Raw genomic sequence first — 20,210 nt, forward strand, 5'->3', positions numbered from 1 at the left:
GTAAACGCCCCAGCTCATGCGCGAAGTAGAAGAACAGGGAAGGTGATGATGGCTATGTACAAATGAAAACGACGAAGTACGTTAATAGTGCTTACAATAATTTTCCTGGACTGCGTCAATGCTGGAATGATAACACGGCATCAAAGCACAAACGCTTTGGCATTAATACAGATGCGACTAAAAGAGTTCCCGCTGCCCATCATGCAAAAGATTATATAAAGAACGGGAGTCCTATTGCGCAGCGCTTTGTCGCAATTAACAACAGGTCACATGATCCACCAAATGCTATGTAATGTGGTGGAACAACTAGTGGTGATGGTAATTTGTGTTTTAAGCGCAGTGAACTATTACCCACTCTCGTGGACAAGAAAGTGCCGGACATCACAGGGCGGCTGCCATTACGACAAGCGCAAATGCTGCAGAGTAAAGGTACACTGGATCTGCGTCTTCTTTTGGGGGTTTTACGTGTTAAAACCAGTTCTGATGAGGCACGCCGTAGTGGAGGGCTCCGGAATAATTTTTACCACCTGGGGTTCTTTAACGTGCACTACAACGCAAGCACACGGGCGTTTTTGCATTTCGCCTCCATCTAAATGCGGCCACCGTGACCGGGATTCGATCCCGCAATCTCGTGCTCAGCAGCGCAACGCCTTAGCTGACTGAGCCACCGCGGCGGGTAATTCCTGAGATAGGCCATCTTGTTCTTTTGTTCGGGCAAGTTATACCGCATTATTTGATACTGCATGGATCTGCACTGTCATAAGCCTAACGATTCTGTGTTAGATGACATGAAAATTTATTGAAATTTATTGTGACGACCAGGCTCGTGTCGTCGTAGGAGGACTGCCTAGTTTATTCCACGAAACCATGGCTCTCTGCCGACAGCCTTACCCACTACACCAGCCGAAGCTGATCCTCAGGATCCTGGCACGCCAACAGAGCCTACCACTGGTCTTCTGATGACTGCCTGTACTTGCGTTCTTGGTTTACTTGTGGTGTAGGGAGTATCTGTGCAGTTATTGCAGCCTACGATATGTCCGCTGGTAAGTTGTGTGCACACAGTTTCGCGTATCTATGTTCCTGCTTGCTCCCTTGTTATTACATAGATGTTCCATCACCATCAACGTCGTATGTCCATCAAAGTATGTCCATCAAAGTATGTCCATCAAAGTATGTCCATCAAAGTATGTCCATCAAAGTCACCATCAACGTCGTATGTTCCGGTGTCAGGATGATGTACAGGGGTCGTCACAAGTTTCCAGGTCACAGCTTGCGCGAACACGTTCACTCTCAAGTGGCGCAGCTCCTGGAGTAATTTTAGCCTTCGGGAGCTGTGGGTGGCGATAATCAGTGTCCCTTACACTCTTCAAGAAACCTTGGGGCACTTAAAATCCGATACATGACACGCCACAGGGCACAAAGTCAACGTGTTCGCGCAAGCTGTGGCTTGGAAACTTGACGAGTGCGCTTGCCCATCCTGCCCATCCTAATTCCCATCCTGTTTTTTCTGCGGGCTTATGTTTATTATGATGATAATGAATGTGTTGTGGTGAGTATGTTTCCATAGCGAGAGGACCAGCCAATTCCCCCGCTTCCGTAGCGTCTTTAACTCGTGTGGATGCAGCGATTAGTTCCCGGTCTTCAACCACGCTCATAACGTTTGTTATGTCACTCCCATATTTTGTCGCATTGGTGTATTTGATGTCTCCGTCGTTGCGCGTGCATGCCAGTGTCTTCTGCATTTTTATGCGTGTGTCCCTTCTCTGTCATAGTCAGGATGCATATTGCAGGGTTTGCCGACGAGGTGAGTATTTTATTTATTTCTAAGGGCATACGCTAGGTTTGATGCAGATCTAAGCTATATCCTAATCTTGTTCGCACAGCTCGCCACGGTGTTCTTAGCTTAAGTCGCTACAATTGTCTGGTCTTCTGCGCCTCGAGCACTCCCTCCTGTGTTGTGAGCAACCACCTTTACAAGCATCTCTGTTGACGCGGTTGATGAAAGCTTGAATACATTGGAATGGTTATATTGGCCTCGTTCAGTTTCTTGACGTTTATGGCCTACTTGAGAGACTAAATGTCTATGTGAAAAAAGTAGTGGCAAAAAAAAAAAATCAGCGCCGACTACAATACTCTATAATGCAAAATTTGGGCGCAGCTGTATGCGTGTGTTATTGCGATAGCAATTATATGGACACTTCAACCGGATTTCTGCCGTCGGCGTCGTCGTCGCCGTCGCCGTCAGGTTCCCTATAGATAAAAATCGTCGCCGCGCGCCGTATGCCCGAGCGGAAGCGTGCGGGGACGCGCGCTATCACGGAGAGCGAACGCACTCAATCTCCCACGCGCAAGCAAGGAAGCGGGAAGCCAGCGCCGGAGGGAGCGGGGGGGGGGGGGGGGGGGCGCACTTCTACTCTGCCAGCAACCGCGCTCGTCGCTCGCTCGCACCGTCGCTTATCTCCACACGGCTCTGACCTTTATGCGCCGTAATTAAATTTGAGAAGTTGATATTTTAATTAGGACTAATTATGTAATTATGTGGATTGCAAGAACAATCTGACTATTCTAAGCGACGGCAAACAACATTACGTTGGTTCTGTCCTGCTACGTGGCATTTGCATATTTTAAACGTTTAGGTTACGATGAACACTGTATATTGACCCTTTTTGCGGAACAGTCTATTGTAGATAAACAAGACGGCGCTTTCAGCGGCGCCCCGCACCTGGCCTCAGCGACAGCGCACGAATACGTAACCATTACCTCTTCTACCTGGCTTCTGTGCGATCAGCTGTCAGAAACGCAGCCGAGTTTTAGCTAACGCACTGTGCTTCAATGGTGCTGGATTGAATCATGTGGATTGAAGAGGTGTGCAGTAGTTGGTTGCAAAAATAGTCACTGTCATACTGTCATAATAAGAAATGGAATGAATCTTAGGCCAAGTTCGCGGACCGCTAGTGCAACTGTCCGTGCGTGTTTCCGGCACTTGGATATGTACGGCTTTCCTCACTGCCAGAAACAGGAATTCGCTCATCCGCCAGCGTTTTATCGCTGACCTTCAAAAAAAAGGGCTTCAGTCCCGTAACGTTGGCAATAGTGAGTAGAGCACTGCACGGGCTCGGGCTTACCCGAAAGCCCGGGCCCGGCCCGGTCCGTGGGCCGGGCCGGGCCGGGTAGAGGAGTTTTTTCACGGGCTCGGGCTGGGCTCGGGCACGGCGCGTGCTTTTTGACCCGGGCCCGGGCCGGGCTCAGGTTTTTTGACGCGGGCCCGGGCCGGGCTCGGGCTTTCTGCGAGGTATTCTCGGGCTTCCCAACTCTGAAAAACATGTATTTTTCGGTCTCGGGCCGGGTTCGGGCCGGTTTCGAGTCGGGCTCGGGCCGGGCTCGGGCTTAAGGTAAAGGGGTGGCGGGCCGGGCCGGGCGGGTAACGTAGATAATTTCCGGAGCCCGGGCCGGGCCCGGGTCTCGCCATAAAACTTTTGATCGGGCTCGGGCGGGCCGCCCAATGGAAAAACGGGCCCGGGCCGGGCCCGGGCCGCAAAAATCGGCCCGTGCAGTGCTCTAATAGTGAGTACAGTTCGTTAAACAAAGACGAAAGGAGTAGCACCGCTTCCTGTCATAGTACGTTTCCCGCATAGTATCTACACACATCGTCGAGGACGGCAGAAAACCAGGTGGGATGATGAAGTTAGGAAATTCGCAGGCGCAAGTTTGAATACGCTAGCGCAAGACAGGGGCAATTGGAGATCGCAGGGAGAGGCCTTCGTCCTGCAGTAGGCATAAATATAGGCTGATGACGATGATGATGATGATCTACAAACATCTACCCCTACTGGCACGGAAACTTATGCCAACTCTATCACCAGCGTGTCATAGATAAGTGAATGAGCGCCCACTAGAATATATGCGAACTGTATACGCACAAAAAATGACCGACTACACCGATAGCGCATGAATGGTCGAAGCTGAATGTTTTGTGATGGTCCACAAGAGTAAGCGAGCTACGAGCGATAACACAGCGATAATTCATGTTTGCTACAAGGTATTACAACGTAAGAAATAGCTACATATCAATCCTTGTGCGCAGCAAGAGCAAATATATTGGAAATGAGCACACATGCGAGCGATTAGGCAGAAAATATTCAGATAGTGACCACATCGAGCAACTTTGCCAAGTCGGAAACGTGAAAAGCAGCTGTCAACATATTTACCAAATAAAGAACGGAGAGCAAAACGCACCAATGTTGTCAATTTATGAGCGGAAAGTTTGAATAGCTTTAAATAAATATTTAGCCCCGCTTTTAGAACGAGCACCATGTACGCTGCTCGCACCATTTGAACATATCGCACCATATATATATGATATATATATATATATATATATATATATGTATATATATAATCAGCTCTGAAAGCGCGTCTGTTTTCTAAAGCTGTGGCCAAAGCTTTGTGTCCTCCACCCAGTCACCGCCTACGATATGTTCTGACAGAGGTTTGCTATGCCGCAACAGCGTCATACACATTCATAGCGAGCACAGAGGCAACAGAGGCAGTTGAGGCAAGCAGTGGAGATGTCACCGCGTGATCAAACATGGCAGCGCTATGCGCGAAGGCAGAGCTTTCTGGTTCTTTTATTTCTTTACCCCGCACGGCCGGGGCCGCCGCTGCCACACTGATGATGATGATTTAATGACATCGCCTTTGAAACGGGGTGGTTACAAATGGTCACCAGGCTTTTCATTCAAACGCGAAAGCATCTGTCAACGTGAAAGCATATGTGTTCGCATGCCTTGTAGCTTTAGCTCTGGGGAGCCAAGTGTGTGAGAAAGTACAGATGGCGGAGCGTGTTCAAGGGGTGCTTTCGACTAGCGCGAGAGGGGTAACCAGCTCTCTTAGCAAGTAACGTGAAAGTTGCGTTTAGGCATACACGCACAGGCACACATACACTATTCTTCGTCATGGCCAACACGCGTCAATTTTTCGGCGGCGATTACAACTGCTCAGCACGTTTTTGTCCCATGGTTGCCACCCGGTGTCGTAGATGTCGAAGCAGCATACTTTCACGTTACTTGCTAAGTCGACATCTACGACGCCGGGTGGCACGCATGGGACAAAAGCGTGCTGAGTAGTTGTAATCGCCGCCGAAAAATTGACGCGTGTTGGCCATGACGAAGAATAGTGTATGTGTGCCTGTGCGTGTATGCCTAAACGCAAGTCACTAACACTAACCACTAACATTTGCGAACACATTTGCGTAATAGAAGGGAGTTTCCCTGAAGACATTCCCACTGGTGCATGGCATCTGCTGTAACACTGCGGCGTCCGACGGGTTTATACTCAAGAAGCACTAGGTATGTTTCACAGGGCAGGTGTCGCCTTTCATAATAATGCCAGTAATTAAGTGCCACAGAATAAGTCTACTTCGCGCCAACTTTCCTACCGTGCATGAGATCTGCATTATTTTTCCATAAAAAAAAGAAAGCAACTCGCCTCCGCTTGCATTATAAAGCTCAACGCGTCGGAGGACGACTACCGTCGTGACACGATTTGCGGAGGATCTGGCCCCTAACACTTTCTTGCCGCATCGTCTACGACATGGGTATAGAATAAAGGCAGTACAAGCCTATGCACCAACCTCAAGTCACGATTATGAAGAAATAGAACAGTTTTATTAAGTTGTTGAATTAGCGATGAGAAAGGTGCCAACTCAGTATACTGCAGTCATGGGCGACTTCAATGCAAAAATGCGGAAAACGTAGGCTGGTGAGCAAGCAATTGGCAACTACGGCATAGATTCGAGGAACACTTGAGGATAGGTGTTGGATAGAATTCGCGGAAAGGAATAGGCCCCGAATAATGACTACCTTCTTCGGGAAGCGTAGCAACATAAGTGGACCTAGAAAAGGCCTTATGGAGAAACAAGAATTGAAATAGATTTCATACTCTGCCGATCCCAGCGTAGTGCAGGATGTAGAGGTGTTAGGTAGGGTAAATTGCAGTGAATATAATTTAGCGATGTCTAGGATTTCTCTCAACTTGAAGAGAGAAAGAGTACAGTTAGTCAATTAGACCTCTTCGGTAAGCTCGCTGGTCACACGTGCGAATGGCGGCCTTGTCGGGCTCAGGAAGCTACAGAATCGTTCATTGCGATTCTTGGTGCCCTAGCTCTTTGCTGCCGCGTCGATTGCAGTATGCCGGAGGCTGACAAAGTGAGGCATACTGTGAAATTCATCGCCGATGATGTGTTTAACTTGTGCGTGTGCCTTTTTAAAGACTGCTCGCTGGTTGAAATTATCCATGAGTGCAGGCGTTACGAAGACGCAAAGAGCCATCGCATCGCCGGACAGTTCGTGCGCCGGACGTCGTCGTGCGAAGACGCTCATTCGTCCGTCCCTTGAGTCGTCCACTGCGGATTGCGTTGTGCGAATTGTGCAGCACGAAATCGAGGCTGCGTCGCCATCTTTCACATGCCCTTCCGTCACCCAGGCAGTTGTCCGCGAAGAACTCGCAAACGCAAGAATTCCACTCGTGTGCTCCATAACGCGCCCTTCGGTTAGACCTACTGCCCTACTTCACCGACGTCCCCCGACGTTTTGACGCCATCAAGATCCGGTCCAATGGCGAACACCTGACGACAAGCCCATATACTTTCATTGTAGCGGCGTGGGGCACATTTCCCGCTTTTGCCGTTATCTTCAGCCCTCGTTTTCACGCTGCCCTTTTTGCTACCGCCACAATCGCAACCAGCGCCCGCCATTTCATGCTCCAAATGACCCTACGTACAGTGACAGCATGCTTAGAAGAAGCAAGAAAGGCTGAGGAGTAAGCATCGACGGCGAATATCTCAGCAACCTTGGTTTGCAGATAACATTGTTCTGTTCTGCAACAATGGGGACGAATTACAGCAAATAAGTGAGGACCTTAACCGAGAAAGTGTAACAGTGGGGTTGAAGATGAATATGCAAATAATGTTCAATAGAATAGCAAGGCAACAAGAATTGAGGATCGTCAGACAGCCTCAAAAGCCTGTGAAGGAGTATATTTATGTAGGACAATGGCTAACACGGAAACTCGAGCTTGAGAAGGGAATTTACAGAAGAATAAAATTGGGTTGGAGTGCATACAGGAGGCATTGCCAAATGCTGACTGGGAGCTCACCACTGTCGTTGAAGAGAAAAGTGTTCAATCGTTGCATTCTACCGGTGCTAATATACGGGGCAGCAACTTGGAGTTTTAACAAAGAAGCTCGAGAACAAGTTAGGGACCGCACAATGATGTGACGAAAAACAGTAGGCCTAACGTTAAGGGACGGGATGAAAGCGGTGTGGATCAGAGAGCAAATGGGCTTAGCGTGGATTCTAGTTGAATCTAAGAGCAAGAAATGGAGCAGGCCGCGGTCATGTAAGGCGTAGGATGGATAAACGGTGGACCACTCCAGTTACATAATAGGTACCAAGAGAATAAAAGTGCCATCGAGGCCGGCAGAAAACTAGGTGGGGGTGGTGAAGTTGGGAAATTTGCAGGTGCAAGTTGCAATCAGCTAGCGCAAGACAGGGGTAATTGGAGATCACAGGGATATGCCTTCGCTCGGCAGTGGACATAAATATAGGCTGATGATGATCATACGTTTTTCGAATGCACGTGTTAGTGACGTTCAATTCTCCTTCGTACTTGTATACCTCGAGCTGCATGTAAATGCCGAACACTGCCTTGAAAATACTTTGAGTGTTTTATTGTGCGCAGCGACTCGTCCGAGTTGGCAGCACCTCTCACCATTCATCATCAATATAGCAATTTTAATGATTGCTCGAACTCTTGCGAGGCTCTGTAGGCTCCGCGAATGCTGTTGATGTCATGGAACTGAATATTTGTGCATAGTATGACTCACTGTGGGATGCTGCGTGCTTTCTCGCGCTCCTCCTTTGTCCACAATGAAGGGCTTTACAGCGCTGACTGCATCGGAAACTTTAGCTATGCCTTGACATCCTTGTATGTCTCCCTTTGCCGCGTGTTTTAATTAGGGGGTAAACCGTCGCCTTAACCATGAAACAACTAGCTCAGTTATATACCCCTGTGCGTTGACAGCTTGATAACAAGCACTTGAGTTATGCGAGAATTAAGTATTGCCGTAATTCTGGAATCTTGACAGAACCTATAAATAAATGTGCTCTTTCTCAGCAGGTACAATGTGCTTTCTGTAACTGCTCTACTTCATAACGATCCTTTCCATTTATTGAGCAACACTATTATTTACCCTATGGGGGTATTTGTTTTATTGGGAACTAGCCTAAGGCTTCAAACTGTTGCATTCAATTGCTCTTGGTGCTGACCTTCGCAAGTGTACGAGTGTGAAAACATCTTTTGCGTTCTCACTACAGTGCAACGCAACTGGCACAGGCGATAGAATGTAAATTTACACACAAAGAGGCTTGCGTATAACATAACCCACCTGGAGTTCTTGATCGCTTAATGTTGTGATGTTGACATCCTTAATACCATGCAAATCGCTCTGGCCCCACTCAGTGCTCTTCGTCACCGCTTCAATGGCACTCAAATAGTCAGCATCTGGCATGCTCATACCGGTGATAAACTTGTCTTTGAAATAATTTTTCATCGTCGTGAAGAAGTTCAGCCCTGTATCAGAATCAGAATCGGTTTTATTGAAAGTGAATAAAAAGATTACAGGGTGCTAATATACTGTAGTAGGATAAAATAATGGTGGCACAGCTTTATAAACGGGGGCCATGTCTCGCGCACTTAAGGTCGCTTTTGTAAGCGCAGACTCGCCGATCTTGACGTCATTGACAGGATTCATGTTAATCGGGAAAGTTCAATTGTCCTCCGTACTTGTATACCTCAACAGCCTCAAAAGCCTGTGAAGGAGTATGTTTATCTAGGATCTACTAACACGGAAACTCGAGCACCCAGAAAATGACCAAAAAATGAGCCATGTTGTATTTTTTAGACATTTTAAGAGCTGAGAATACCTACCCCTGTGCCTTATCAAGGATTATCAAGGGATGGCGTGTGGCATCTCATACACACACTGATAAATAAGCAATCGCAGTAACGGCACGAGACAGGTGAATTTAACAAATGAGCAAAGCAAATGTGGTCGGCACACGGGCAAAGAAATTGCTGTTGGGCTAGTTGGTACACAGTCATTTTAGAATTCAACTTTGGCGCACAACTGTCATTTAGCCTATGAGGAGTAGCCTAAGGCTTCAAACTGGTGCACTAAAGTGCTAATGATGCTCACCTTCGCTAGTGTACAAGTGTGAAAACATTTTTTTGTTTTTTACGTTCGGTTGCGTTGTTAATAGCTTTACAAATATGCCAGTTATCTTAATAGATACAAGAAGCGCTCACATGTTCCAACTGGATGACCAGCGAGAACTGTCCTCAGATATGAGGTCGAAAAGCATCCTCGCCGTCCGTGCCGACACAGGGAAGGCGAGCTGCAGTAATGTTGTGGCGCCGCACTATTGCGCACATTATTCGTACTGCTAACGACACTGCGGTTTGTGAACCCGTTGCACCCGTTGTCAGTCGTTATCAATCCGATCCGTCACACAAGTCAATATTCACGACAGTGGTGTGCAAACGGCAGTCTTTGTAACAAATAATTTGAAAAGCGTCGTAACTGAGAAGCAACCATAATTTCTCCCATAATTATTGCAAATAAGTGATAACTCCACTATACTCTACTTCAGTGTGTTGTCTGAAGATAGAGCAACAGTATCTCCGGACATCTTTCTGGGGTTTTACCTGCCAAAACCAGTTCTGATTATGAGGCACGCCGTAGTGGAGGGATCCAGATTGACTTTCCCCACCTGGGGTTCTTTACGTGGACTACAACGCAAGCACACGGTAATGTGCTTGCACACGTAGATGAGGCTGCCAATTTATAAGAAATGTGCACGCTACTGCGGTGGTGAAAATTGAATCTCTCGATAATGCTAATTGGCCATGTTTCATGAATTTCTGTTTCATCAAAACAGACGTTGCAGCTGGCTTTCCGCAATAAGAGTGTACTTACTTGTCTGTGCTGCTTCATTTTCCAGCGCTTCAGATGTTATGAAACTCGCTACTTTCGTGCAGATCTCGCCAAGGGGCTCCATTTTTTCCTGGCCCATCGGGTACTCTTGAACGAGGCAAATGATCGTACCTGAAAAATTTTCGGTTAGCAATAAGATTCAGCTTGTGTGAGACGTAGTACGTCTAAACAACGCATAAAGTGTTTCAGATTTAGTGTTTGTAAAGGCCAATGAATGCACGAACTGGTGTTTCACTTCGCACATTTCTGTTCCATCTAAGCAGAAACACATTGCAGCTGGCTTTCTGCAAAAAGAGAGAAACAAGAGAATTCGCGAAATATTGAGTTTTAACTAATTGATTTAAGCCACATATTGTACTGGAATAATTGAATTGTGATCTGTTTTTCAAAAAGAGTTTTAAGACTTCTGCCCATACAGTGTGGCGAATTACATCGATATTTCAGGTGTTTTTGGTGCTTCATGCATAAAAGAGCGACTGTTCCGTTCATCAAAGAACTGTATTGTAGCGAAATTTTTAAACTACTTTTATTGCGATAGCAATTATATGGACACTCAAAAGCAGATTTCTGCCGTCGGCGTCCGTCGCCGTCGCCGTGAGGTTCCGTATGACGTCAATGGAGATGAAATCGGCGCCGAACGCTGTATGTGCGAGTGAAAGGGCGCGAGGGGCGCGCGCTTTCACGGGGAGTGAACGCACGGCGAACAAACGCACGTTCTGCGCCGTGCTCGCTTAAGGGCTGCAGAAGTAAGCGTCTCCTTCCTCCTTTACAGTCACCATATATGTAGAGCAAACGCGCCTTCTTCTGACGCGCGAGAGGCCGTGGGGGAGGGGGAGGGAAAGGAGGCGACGTTTAGCTGCGGCACCAAGTGCCTATTTATATCAGAGGCTCCGGCAACAGTCACCAACGCCGCACGCATTTTGAGCGAACGCAGGCAAAACGCCGACGGCGTCGACAATAGTTCTGCGTGTTGCCGGTGCTGCTGCATGTCCAAGTTTATACGGCTGATAAAGCTAATATCATTACTCCGTATAGCTCTCTACAAATTTGCTATCGCAATTGATGCTTCGCCTTTCAGGTGAAACTGCGACAACTTTTTTTCTCTCCGTGTAGTCTTCTCGAAACTCCGTACGGGCAAGACTAAACGCCATGTCACTGCAATGCCTGTAGGTGGCAGAAACAAAGCACATTGGGATTATGACTAATCGTCATAACCATCCTCGGCATGTAATCTGTTGCATAGGTGAAACTTTTTTTGTCTTGGTCACTGATGTGGGTAGTGAGCGAGACATTGCCATGGTTGTAGATGAAAAAGAAGACGACGACAAAGACCGCGCGAGCGGAGCCGAATTTCGAGAACGCGGCGCAAGAACAAAAAGTCACCGGCACACGCAGCACAGTCGCAAGGTAAGCTGGTGGAGAGTCTCAAGAATAGCTCCAAGTTCGGCATCACGCACAACAGGGTGTTCGCGTCAGTCTCTTCGCCTCGTTTTGTCGGGAACGCCTTGTTTTTTCGGGAACGATCTGAATTGTCCGCCCGGCGTTGACGGCAAGCACAGCAGTCTGCTGAGCTCGATGATGCCTAGTTGAAGCCTCACACGTAGCTCTACGATTCACTTTGCAGCGGTTCGTACCTTGCAAGGAGACGCCATAACGTGTACCGAAGACTTACTCAGAATACGCGGTGCACATCTCGCATCCTTTGACCCGTGGCACGGTACGTTGTTGATGATGATGATTGTTTATTGGAATCTTCAAAATGGGCTTGTGACAAATAGTCACTTAGCCTGCTTAAGTTAACCAGGTCCAGTTGCATGCAGCCTATATATGCAACTATATATATGCAACTTGCACGTCGGGAACGCTGCATTTGTAGGCATCTTAACTAGATGGCGGCACCATACTGGCGGAGGCTCAGGATCGCGTTGATTGCGCGCCTGGTCTGGATCGTAAATCGTCGTTTGCGCCTGCGCATATTTCCCGATGCTTAATAGCAAGCGTTCGCGTGACTCAGGGGTAGAGTATCTGACTCCCACGCAGTGGGCCCGGGCTCGATCACGGGGGAACCGGGTTCTTTTTTCGCATTTTCGGCGATAACGGTTACAGTCACCGGTCACCATGGGCGGAGGCGGCGGACACAATCTCCAACCGAAACGGCTATTGGAATGAGCCATAACAGCTTACGCTGTAAAATAAAAGGAAAACCATCCGATCGGAAGAATCCACAGGAGATCTAAGAGGCCAATGAGGAAAAGACAAATCGGCCAGAGTGACAGAAAAGCGAGGCGCACTGGCAGAGGAGCCGGGGAGTTCCGCGAAGCGACGCCATGGGAGAAGGTCGGCCACCGGACCCGGAGCTGAAGACGGGCCATCGGGCTCCGGAACCGTCAAGACTTCCCCCGACCGGGGCCTGCTGCCATCCTGTTCTAGGGAGTCGCCACTCCACCCGATCATGGACTGCTGCCCGAGGCCAGCAGCATCGAGTTCAGCGCCAGCTGCCTGGCCAGAAGGCTGCCTCTGGCTGCACGTACCGCCTAGCCGCCTGCGTCCCCTCTCCAAGCAAGAGTTCCCGCGCTCTGGTCGACGGTCAACCACATCGACCTTTGGTGAGAACACCACTTCTTTCATCGCCTCCTCCCCGCTTCTAGATGTCGAAATGTGCGCACTCACACGCGTGATCTGCCCTAACTTGCGTGCTACTTTTATAGCTTATAGTGTTTGTTTCTTGTGATTTTTCATTGTTTTATGTTTCTTTTATACTAGTTTTATTAAAAGCTTTGTGTGCGTTTTAAAACAAATGGCTTTGTCCTTAATCGAGTTCTCGGCAGCTCCGCCTCAGGGAACCGTCTCAAGCGATAAAGAAAATAGCTTGTATCACAGTCACCTGAAAACATAACGTCACGTGTTTCCTACAGGCACAATTTGTCCAGTAAATCCAAGCCGTTTGTGCGGTAGTTAAAAAGGTATATTGTTGCATGGTGGCTGCATTGTGGTAAAGAATGCCGACAATGGCGTCGACAATGGTGTCAAGAGAGGGATACTCGCGCTGCTGTGCGCCACCACTTGAAGAGATCAACAGGTGGTCCACTACGTTCGTCCGCATGAAGGCAACATCACTATTCAACACGTGCTAAATGGAAATATAAAAATTTCATTGCACCAGTTCTCGATGACGGTATCTACATGGTTTGTTGGTATGGCATCTTCTACTTTGTTGTAGCTCAAGGTGAACGACAGGGACATAGATACGCACATTTCACAGCGCTGTGTCAAATGTGTCAAACATACAGCGCTGTGTCAAATGTGCCTTTCTGTGTCCCTGTCGTACAGCTTGTGCTACAACGCAGTAGAAGATGCCATACCAACAAGCCCATGTTTATATTTTTGTGCCGTGCAAGCAGAAAAACATGTAGACAAATACGAGATAAGAAGCTAGTGTTGCAAATGAAGTTAAGATGTACTAATTACATTATTGCACACACTATTGCGGTATATTACCTATACATTACCAAATGTACCAATATATTAGCAAGGACAGGAATGACATAAGAATTTTCAAAGAAGCGCTCGTTCAGAAATACAGAGTTGAGAAGAACTGGCAGAAGTTGAACCTATTGCAGCCATCGGTTCGTCCACCAAGGAATAACTACGCGCAGTTGCGTGTCAAGAATAATACGGGGCACCGCTTTTTGACTCTGTGTTTTATACCTGTTCAACTCGAAGCCAGCATGCCTCGTGTCTCGTTCGGCTAAGAAATCCTCAGAAATTATAGGTATTTTTCTCACCCCTAAATTTTTCATAATCATCTTGGCGGGAAAGGGCAGGCCGCAGTTATCCGGATCCGCTTCTTCCTATCATTGCTCATGTTTTAGAGAGTGATTAGTTAATGCACGTCATGGTAGACGGCTTGCACCGTATAACTGATTCTGGGGGCTGCTATATTTAGGTGCGTCACCTTATCGTATTGCCCGCTATAATGGTAGACCACCATCATCATTATCAGCCTATAATCTGTACTCTCAGCCCCAAATTATGGAACAAGAACAATCTCTAGCATGAATGGGAATATAGTTTTTGGTGCAATTATCCTCGAAGCCGGCATTCTTCGTATCTCGTTCGGCTGAGAAATCCTCAGAAATTATTTATATTTTCTCTTAGCGGGAAAGGGAAGGTCGCAGTTTTCAGGCTCCGCTTCTTATCAGTGCTCATGTTTTAGCCAGTGAATGGTTAATGCACATCATGGCAGACGGATTGCGCCGTCTAGGTGATTGTGGCAGCTGCTATATTAAGGCGAAAGCCTTTAACGGCTCATACTCGCGGCGTGCGACCGTCCGTACGTGCCCTGGAACGGGGCCTGCTGTGGCCTCTCGCCCTTACACTATCTCAGCAATCACGTGATGGCACAGCGACGCACTCAGCAACGCTCCTTCGTCAGATGTCTCGTTGCAGCAGGCGAGTTAGTCGGATGCCTCCAAAGCGGCCCGGTGATTCCACGGCAAGCGGTTTGGAGAAGCGCCCCAGGAAGAACGGAACGCACAGAAATGGCCAGTGATGACCATGATGTCTGCGCTGCCTACTTCGACCACAAAGTGCGAATCATCATGTCCATTCTGAGCAACAAACAAATTTCACCATTTGGTCGCTACTACGTGGTCGATTACTTCAGGCACATCGAGTACCAACATATGGGTAGCACCCATGCTTACATTATACTGTGGTTGAACGACGCACCCGACGAGCAGCTGGGTGAGAGCATGCCAGAAACCATCAGAATGGCTGAACAGCTCATGTCGGTGGGTTTGGAGTTGGTCCCCAGACCACGTACCCAGACCGACCAACCCACCCATATGTGCTACAAGAACGGACGCACGAAGTGTCGATTCAATGCTCCCTTCTGGCCGATGCCAGAATCTCCGATCGCGACCCCGTTGCACACACCTAAAACCGAGCAGCACAAGGGGGAGCATAAGAGACTGAAAAAGCACTACGACAAGTTCCACGATGTGCTAGGCAATTGTGGTCACACACCAAGATCGCCGTTATGACCGACTGCCTCCAGATATTCAGAGCTTGCATTTCGAGACCCTCGCTCATGGCATAGTCAGTCGAATGGGCACAAGCTTTCGCCGAAGACACTTTAGAATTTACTGCATAGTCAGTCGAATGGGCACAGGCTTTCGCCGAAGACACTTTGGAATTTACAAAGTGTCAATTTTTTTACGCACGTCACCCTATCGTATTGCCCGCTATAGTGGGTAGATCATCATCAGCTTATATTCTCTAATCGCAGCCTCAAATAATGGAACAAGAACAACCTCTAGCATGAATGGAAACAAGAGTTTTCAATACAGTTTAACTTGAAGCCGGCATTCCGCATATCTCGCTCGGCTGAGAAAACCTCAAAATTATTGGTAGTTTCCTCACTGCTAAATTTTTCATAATTTTCTGAGTGGAAAAGGGCAAGCTGCAGTTGTCCGGCTCCGCTCCTTCCTATCAGTGCTCATGTTTTAGACAGTGATTGGTTAATGCACGTCATGGCAGACTGCTTGCACAGTCCGATTTGAAGGCTGCTATATTTAGGCACGTCACCCTATCGTATTGCCCGCTATAATGGGTAGACCACCATCATCATCAGCCTATATTCTGTACTCTCAGCACGAAAGTATAGGACAAGAACAACCTCTAGCATGAATGGGAACTCGAAGCCGGCGTTCCTCGTATCTCGTTTGGCTGAGAAATCCTCAGAAATTATTGGTATTTTTCTCTCCCCTAAATTTTTCATAATCCACTTAGCGGGACAGGGCAGGCCGCAGTTTTCCGGATCCGCTTCTCCCTATCAGTGCTTATGGCACGTATGGCAGACGGCTTGCACCGTCCAGCTGATGTTGAAGGTTGCTATATTTAGGCACGCCACCATATCGTATTGCCCGCTATGATGGGTAGACCGCCATCATCCTCCGCCTATATTCTGGACTCTCAGCACGAAATTATAGGACAAGAACAACCTCTAGCATGAATGGGAACTCGAAGCCGGCGTTCCTCGTATCTCGTTTGGCTGAGAAATCCTCAGAAATTATTGGTATTTTTCTCGCCCCTAAATTTTTCATATTCCACTTAGCGGGACAGGGCAGGCCGCAGTTTTCCGGATCCGCTTCTCCCTATCAGTGCTTATGGCACGTATGGCAGACGGCTTGCACCGTCTAGCTGATGTTGAGGGTTGCTATATTTAGGCACGCCACCATATCGGTATTGCCCGCTATGATGGGTAGACCGCCATCATCCTCCGCCTATATTCTGGACTCTCAGCACGAAATTATAGGACAAGAACAACCTCTAGCATGAATGGGAACTCGAAGCCGGCGTTCCTCGTATCTCGTTTGGCTGAGAAATCCTCAGAAATTATTGGTATTTTTCTCACCCCTAAATTTTTCATAATCCACTTAGCGGGACAGGGCAGGCCGCAGTTTTCCGGATCCGCTTCTCCCTATCAGTGCTTATGGCACGTATGGCAGACGGCTTGCACCGTCTAGCTGATGTTGAGGGTTGCTATATTTAGGAACGCCACCATATCGTATTGCCCGCTATGATGGGTAGACCGCCATCATCCTCCGCCTATATTCTGGACTCTCAGCACGAAATTATAGGACAATAACAACCTCTAGCATGAATGGGAACTCGAAGCCGGCGTTCCTCGTATCTCGTTTGGCTGAGAAATCCTCAGAAATTATTGGTATTTTTCTCGCCCCTAAATTTTTCATATTCCACTTAGCGGGACAGGGCAGGCCGCAGTTTTCCGGATCCGCTTCTCCCTATCAGTGCTTATGGCACGTATGGCAGACGGCTTGCACCGTCTAGCTGATGTTGAGGGTTGCTATATTTAGGCACGCCACCATATCGTATTGCCCGCTATGATGGGTAGACCGCCATCATCCTCCGCCTATATTCTGGACTCTCAGCACGAAATTATAGGACAAGAACAACCTCTAGCATGAATGGGAACTCGAAGCCGGCGTTCCTCGTATCTCGTTTGGCTGAGAAATCCTCAGAAATTATTGGTATTTTTCTCACCCCTAAATTTTTCATAATCCACTTAGCGGGACAGGGCAGGCCGCAGTTTTCCGGATCCGCTTCTCCCTATCAGTGCTTATGGCACGTATGGCAGACTGCTTGCACCGTCTAGCTGATGTTGAGGCTCGCATCCATCCCAATTTATCCCACATCCATATTTAGGCACGCGCCCTATCGTACTTCCCGCTATGATCATTAGCCCATATTTTATGTCCACTGCAGCAAGAAGGCCTCTCTCCCTGCGAACTCCGATTATCCTTGCGTTGCGCTAGCTTATTCTAAGTTGCGCCTGCGAATTTCTTAACTTCATCACCCCGTTTAGTTTTCTGCCGTCCTCGCCTGCGCTTCCCTTGGAATTAATCTTAGTAGACCATAGATAAGAGCAATGATTCATCTTTCTATGAGAACCATTAGCATTATGTCGGCCCACCACCAAACGCTTCTAAAACTTGAGCCCTATTATCAGAGATAGTGCGAGAACTGAGAAGCCTTTCATGCGAAGCGTTAATTTTTCTCTTATTAATAAAAATGTTAGTTATATGATGAGTCTCATATATACCAGCTATGTACGTATTCAAAAAGAGTATGTGAAATAAGAATTCAATTCAATAAGAATAACAATTCAAAGTTTTCAGCTGCTCACAATTTATCCCACATCTGAGAAGCACGGAAAGTCATTCTACTGAGCACTGCGGAAAAAAAAAAACTTTTTTATCTGCAATCGAAACTGAGCGGCAGGAGAGCGCCGTGAACCAAGTGTGAAAAAATTATCGGGTGAAGTTTTGTGACATCTATCGGTCTCTGTTGCACAACGCGCACCACCTCTTGGTTAATGAAAAGAGAAGCGCTAGCAAAGCCTGTAGTGCCGCGCGACGCCAAGAAGCTGTTAATATTCAATTTTGTTTGGGAATCGGTGTAAGTTACGCCAATTGGAACGATATCTTCAACCTTGTAATAAGTCTAGATTCAAGCATTTGCTACAGTACAGCCTCCATGGAAAAGTTCACGCCCTTAATACGAGTGTTTGCATTACGAAAACCTTGGAGAAGCGACCTTATCAATAATACAGCCGAGAAAGACAAAAGGGAACAAAACAAAACAAAACGTTATCGTTTTAAAGTGCCTCATGACCAAAACAATGAGCACCAGTGCGGCTTGGGCACGTGCGAGCGTTCACACCTTGTCCTATAACCACCTGACGGACGCGTTTCCTTATGTACGAGATAAAGGTTTTAACATTAACTGCTCTTCATCCTTGTTATCATGGAATCAGTAAATACTACTTATTTATAAGCAATGTAGCTTACAGTTTACCTTTAATGTGGTTGGCCCTCAATAAACACGGTAACAGCGCCTCCGCGTCCCTCTAACACTGATAAATAAATCAAACAAAACGTTGTCTACGTAAAGCAGACGTTCAAAAGTGAAACGATTTTGCCGATAGTTATCTCCATTGGCTTTCGTCGCAACTAACAGCTGCACGTTTCGATATTGCGGTAAAAAAAAAGACTACTACGCTTCAGGACTATTCAAAATTCACACAGACCGCTAGTGCTAAAGCTGTCCCTAACTGAAAATTCCAGCCACTACTGAAGCTGGACATTTTAGCGAAGGAGGGCGTTGTTAGTGAGGCGCCATCGCATAACGGCATTGTTACACGGGGTGTATAGGACAACTATAGTTTTATTTTAAAAAACAAAACAATGTAAAATCGATTTATTTTTAGAACCAATCTCATTTTTTTAGCCCAGGCATTTGCTCCAGCACGAAAATAATCTTGACTGAGGCAAGGTGGACAATGCCTTTCACGAAAATACCAAATTGCTGCGTATTATAGCATTCAAAATAAAATTCATTACTCTCACAGCTTTTAAAGCATTACACAATTATCGCTGCCAGATAGAGGTGGCTAAAATATTGGCATTCGGAAATTTCCTATTATGCGTTGCATATGCGGCTTTCCCTCCGAAATTTTGGTAGGCACACTTTTACTTCATGGTGAAGTCCTGTGAGAGCGCATATACGCCTTCTCATGTACATGTAATATTTGGAGCAATTTCCAAAACAATTCGCAAAAGGCTATAAATTCTTGATTACACACAGGAAATCACAAAGATCACCTTCCTTTTTGCTAAAATTTCCCGACGATCATCTCGCCACGTCGGTTTTATGTGTGTAGGCAAGCAAGTTTTATTGTTTGTCCCGACTTCAACAGACAGCAGTGAAAGGCGACGCGGTGTTGAGCGCCAAGACTTAACGACGGCGTCTGGTTTAATCCTGGCTTCCGTTTGTTTCCCGAGTTCTATGAACTAAGAAGCAACCTCATGCGCTGATGAAGAAACATGCGAGTATGCACCAGACTTGTAGTGCAAGCAATGTCCACTGTAACGCTGTACAAATGTGGCAGTATGCTAATAGGGACGCGCGAAATGAAGCTCTAGTACTTGGATTTTGACGCAACCGGGAGCGGCAACACATTTTAAAGCACGACTTTATTTTTTTAGACATGGTGTTTATCCGAGGGGATGAGTATCATATATACCAGCTATGTACGTATTCAAAAAGAGTATGTGAAATAAGAATTCTTTTTTTCATTTTTGTATTTTATGTGCATCATGCATGCTCTATCAGGACTCAATCAGTATGAAGCTTAGGGCATAAAAAGGCGCTGACTGTATGAATTGTGCCTGAATTGTATGAGTATGTATGAAAAGTATGAATTGTGTCTCGTGCGCAGCGCCGAGGCACTGCGCCAGCTCTGCAGCAGCTCTTGGTAATTTTCTTTGTCTCGGGGTTTCTTTATCAGCCGAGCAAAATAAACGGGCAAGAGTTACCTGGCTGCAGACATGCCAGCATTAGGTCCCCTTAAGTTTTCTACAATTTATTCATTGACATCAAGCCATTCAGAGCAGTATTTAAACATACCACTAATTGCAAATAACGCAATTTAATTGAAAGGCAATAAGAACAACATTACTCGCGGCTGCTCTACCTGTGGATGTGTCAAGTCGTCAAACAGCGGTTAAGCGGCGCAGTCCACTGTTCTCATCAACTGAATTCCCTGTATGTATGATGCGTGCAAACTACT

The 20,210-nt window shown here is 47.0% G+C and overlaps 1 protein-coding gene across 1 annotated transcript in view; it reads left to right on the plus strand.

Annotated features, from left to right (window-relative positions):
• The window catches only part of LOC125940785 (uncharacterized), an 847,616-nt gene that overhangs the window by 673,169 nt on the left and 154,237 nt on the right, over window positions 1-20,210 (plus strand). The gene's annotated exons all lie outside the window — the stretch shown is intronic.

This window comes from Dermacentor silvarum, chromosome 10 (genome assembly GCF_013339745.2).
Source record: "Dermacentor silvarum isolate Dsil-2018 chromosome 10, BIME_Dsil_1.4, whole genome shotgun sequence".
NCBI lineage: Eukaryota > Metazoa > Arthropoda > Arachnida > Ixodida > Ixodidae > Dermacentor > Dermacentor silvarum.